Here is a 4,928-nt window from a genome sequence, read left to right on the forward strand (position 1 = left end):
TGTAAATCTTTTATTCCAGCAATAAAGTCTGATGTCGAAAATATTTGAGAGAAATATCACGGATAACTTTGCAATCGTGTATCAGCTGTAATTATAGGTACTATGCTTTTATACATTTGTTTATATTGCAATCAATTTTAATGAAAAAAGTGCAAAATTCATACAGGTTTAGGCATTAACTATTCGCTATGAAATAACGGTCGATAATTCTTTATTACAAACATCATCCACTGCAGCAAAAAGTTTGAAAAACACGTAATATTCCTGCTCTTTTATGTGTGTTTAATTGCACATAACTTTTTTTTGTCAATAATCGTAGAACTTAATTTAATCTCAAATTGCAATTTTCAACTTTACGCGATCTCCTTCGCATAAAAAAATAAAAATCTGCTTAATACTTTTATATTCTCCTTTTCACAATCAGTTCAATGGAAGTAACTTTATTGTCCATATCCATAGAAATATATATGCATGTATATATTTCTATCTCTATTCTAAAATATATGGATCGGTGCATTAATAAAATGAAAAAATCAAGTATCGTTTGTGTAATTTATGAAAACTTGATTGCATGTCAAGCTATCTCGACTTTCATCCAAAACATTCAAGACAAAGGAGATGTAAGCTAACAATAAGCATGGATGGAAGAAGTTCTTCCTTTATTTAAGAAAACTTACAGGTGACGAATCGTAATCGATGAAGACAAATTCCTCTTCACGTGGAATCTTTCTTCTGGAGATTCGAAACAACGATAGGAGTCCGGAGAAACGAAAACTGATGTGCTAGCAAGAATAGTATGGATTTTCTATTGAATCGTCCTTCCAAGTATATAATTTTTCTATCATTAGAAACTGTTTCGTATAACTTATTTCATAACGGTGCGATGGTATGTATCAGTTTCCAACAGAGACAGTGATAAATCTGAGCCGTCGAAGTTTTCAAGTTCTAACAAGCACTAGAATTAAACGAAATTTTGATAAATACTTTCATGAAGATAAATAGAGACAACGATAGTACAATATAGCGGAAAAAAGAAATCTACAGTGATACAACTAAAGAAACCGAAAACAAAAAACGAAATACAAAATAGGAGGTCTCATTTTATATTCAGACGTGTATGTATCTACCTTTTCAGCGTTCGAAAAAAGTAAAAGCGCTTTGCTATGAATGCATATAAAATTCTTTATTGCTTGAATGCACATTTAAATATAAACATATAAATATGCATTTAAATAAAACCAATCATTTGCGTAAAGCATTTTCACGGAAATCAAAGAAATCTTTTCATCTGGATATGTCAAAATATTGCTGCGGAAACGATAATGAGACGTTTCAACGATTATCGAAATTTTCTGTGATGAAAATCTCAGCTGATCTTCGCGAATTCACGCATTCATAATTTGACGCGCTTCCAAAGCACAAGCAATCTGCAATCAACGTTTATTGTTAAACGAAGCAATGCGCGGCAATCGAAATGCATAAAATTTGACGTTCGAATCGAACGAAAACAAAGAAGTTGGAGAAACAATGAGTGAAAAGCAAAATAGAGAAAAATCAAACTGTATCCTCTCCTTCGATACAGTGCATCATCAAGTATTTCAACGGTACGTACGTGACAATGTTACGGATCGTACGCAATGGTGAAATGTAATCGCGCAATGTCGCTGCGAGAAGAAGCTAAAGGTCAGTTTTCACGGTGAAGGGAAATTAATCGGTCACTTATAGATAACTAGAGTCATGTAAAAATGATAAGCACCAAGAATAGCGTGAATTCTGGAGCACACTTCTTTAATAACATTTTTATATCAAATGCGATAAAGTATCTCACGAGATCGAGGATTTGTGTCGGAATTATAACTTACGTCGCAAACGTCTCGTCTCCGAATACGGAACTTATATACGGAACAAACTGTCGATTTACGAGTGACACAGTACGGATAACCGCGAATCAGAGAAAACACACGAAATCGCATAGAAACGGACGAACATCAAATTCACGGAACAAGTTGCATAGCTACCATGGATGGCGAAAAGAACTCGACTACCGGTTTTGGATTCGGCGAACAGAATTCTTGACAGTTCGAGGCTAGAGACGGTGTGACAGACTCAATGACACTTTCCGAAAGATAGAAAAGTATACACGAAGAACCTCGGACGGAATGTAATGGTACGCGCGCGTAGCGCCTGCTACGGAGGATGCGGTACCACTGAACGCTAAGGGGTTGCCGCTTCATAGGCGTCCCCGACTCGCTAGGGGCTGCTAACCGTGAGGCCAGCCAGGGTTGTCGGTAGTTGTAGTGGTGTGGTACTAACGTCGGTGGTGGTGGAAACGAGTATCGAAGAATCACACTGCACGGAGCCACCTGCCGATGCGTAACATGTACCAAAGTTTCGCTTGTCGAATCGTTATCTGTTTACACACAAAATATCGTCGTAGAAAATTGCTTGGAAAATACCGATTATCTCATTGTAAACGAGATGATCCACACTCATATATTGAATGCCGGATATTGTTGTTTTGTTTTTGGCACAGGATTAGTGTCTATATTATAAGATTTATCAACATATGTGATATTGTATCGATGTTCTTGTACTTTTAACGATTAACCCTTTGATGGTGTAATCAAATGACTAAGAATTCAGAATGAACGATTTAGAAAATAAGTGTTTATTTGTCGTCAACGTCATTTGGTGTCAAATACAAAGTATTTTTAATTCTCAATCTGACAATTTTCAGTCCTCATTCTCTTGCGTCGTTATTTTCAAAATTCATTTCTTCGTTCTCGCGGTTCATAACTCACAAGCGTACGTGCGATGATCAGATTGCACAAGTGCAAACAGTTTCCAGTTTTTCCCAATTTTCCATTTCTACTATTTTCTCCGGGTCTGTCTTTATCTATCTCAACTTTTGTCTTTCCTTTTCTAATACTATTTCACGTCTGGAATTGTTCCATTGCGACTCAGTAATTGCATCGGCACTGGAATCTTCGATTCTCCTGAATCTACGTCAGACTATTCCTTGATTTTTCTACTACGTCACTCTGTTACATGTACTTAGTTCATTACTACTGATCGTTATACAATTACGATATGTTCAGAAGTTAGACGTTATTAAAGATGGTGAACACGTTAAATGTTTCACTTTGTCTATTGTGTTTACGTGATAACAAATAATATATTAAAATATCAATCGATTGGATTAACCTTATCCAGATTAGATTAACATTCGCTGATTAGACATAAAATACATTTGTATATAAGATGTTAAATTAAAGTGTTCAATTTTATCAAAATGAGCAACGTTCAACGGTGAATTTCAAAGACTAAAAATGGATAATTATAAAAATAATTGTTGATAATTGTACATTCCCTTTGCCAACCATATGTGTTTAGTAAATAATTATTTATAAGCTCCCAAATAATTTTCCGCTTTTCCTGAACACTTATTTAGGTTATGTCACTTTTGAAATATATGCGCGATATATCTAGCCATACGCATATTTATATTTTAGTCAAACGTACCTTTATATTTCTAAACTTTCATAAATATATTTTAAAAAATAGTTTTTATGATTGACATTTTGCATAAATTGTTAACCAGCATCAAGGTCCCTTTGGCGCAGAGGATAGCGCGTTGGACTTCTAATCCAAAGGTCGCGGGTTCGATCCCCGCAAGGGATGATGTGTTTTGCATTCAGTAATAGAAAATTATCTTTCTGAATTGCTAGACACACTATATGTTTTTGAAAATGTCATCGTAAACAGTTTTAACTCACCCGTCGTAACTACATTCGTTCGTACAGCAGGTAGTAAATTTTATTTTATGTCTCAATCGATAAAATTACTTTTTAAAGAAACTTTTAGCATAAAATTGGAACGAGAATTCATACGTATTAATAACGATTCTCTTATATTCTCCTCAAACTTCAGAAGTTTTTCAACAATTTATGCTTTTCTCCTCCAAAAAGGGTAGATTATATTCATTGAAAGAAAAAGAATATTTTATTATACGAAAATTGAACCGAGGATTAGCATAAGCGGCAAACAATCTTGCGCTCGGTTTCCGAAACATACCTGCCATGTAGAAGAATTCGTATTTTATCTCCGGAACTTAATTTAAAACAAAATTCAGAGCACAATTTCCTACCTTTTCACATCCTTTATACGACGTCAGTGAGTGGAATCGAAAGGGAAAATGTGTGGGTGAAAGAACTGGAGTAGAGGTTTCCAGGTCAGGTTAAGAAGCACTCGTTATTGGACCGAAATATATAAACGTGTAAGGAAAGAATCAGATTTTATTGTGCTCAATAGCTACAAGAATCATTGTTAAATAAAGACCTAAGTATCTATTCGATATAGATGATATCTCACTTAAATCGAAGATTTTAATTATTTCTGCTGATGTTGAAGATGATAACAAGTAAGTTGTAAAGATTTAAATAATTTCGTTTATTTAATTCTTGGGATATCGTTGTTGATATTTTTTATGCGACGATTAACGATGAAACACTCTAAGAGATCGTAAATATGACTAATAATTTAACGCTACTTAAATTGTCCATAAATGCATTCAAATCTTCGCTCTAATAATAGATAGTTAATGAAATATGAGAAGCTGCATGCACGCAGGAAAAGTAAATCACAAAAGTGAACATTTTAATCGTTTTTAATCTCATTTCTCTGACAAATGGCACGAAGAGAGAGTAGGTGGATTTCATCGGTTCGCAACGGTTCTAACGCGACCATTCAATTTTCTCTCGGGAGGATGAAAAACGTGCGCGTAACGTTGTTAGTACGAAGTAGAAAATTTCATTTGGAACGGCGAGAAGTAACGCAATCACAAGCGTACGCGCCTCCAGGTTCGAAGGTAGGGTCGTAGGAACTTACCTGGTGGGTTCCGCGTGAGCCTATCAGAGGGATGGGTTTAA

At 35.1% G+C, this 4,928-nt stretch overlaps 1 non-coding gene across 1 annotated transcript; it reads left to right on the forward strand.

Moving 5' to 3' along the window:
* Nucleotides 1-3,608: 3,608 nt before the first annotated feature.
* Trnar-ucu lies at nt 3,609-3,681 on the forward strand. Its single transcript has one exon. It is a non-coding gene; the product is annotated as a tRNA-Arg (tRNA).
* The last annotated feature ends 1,247 nt before the right edge of the window (nt 3,682-4,928 follow it).

Source organism: Bombus vosnesenskii, unplaced genomic scaffold, assembly GCF_011952255.1.
Source record: "Bombus vosnesenskii isolate JDL3184/JDL3185 unplaced genomic scaffold, Bvos_JDL3184-5_v1.1 scf7180000013379, whole genome shotgun sequence".
NCBI lineage: Eukaryota > Metazoa > Arthropoda > Insecta > Hymenoptera > Apidae > Bombus > Bombus vosnesenskii.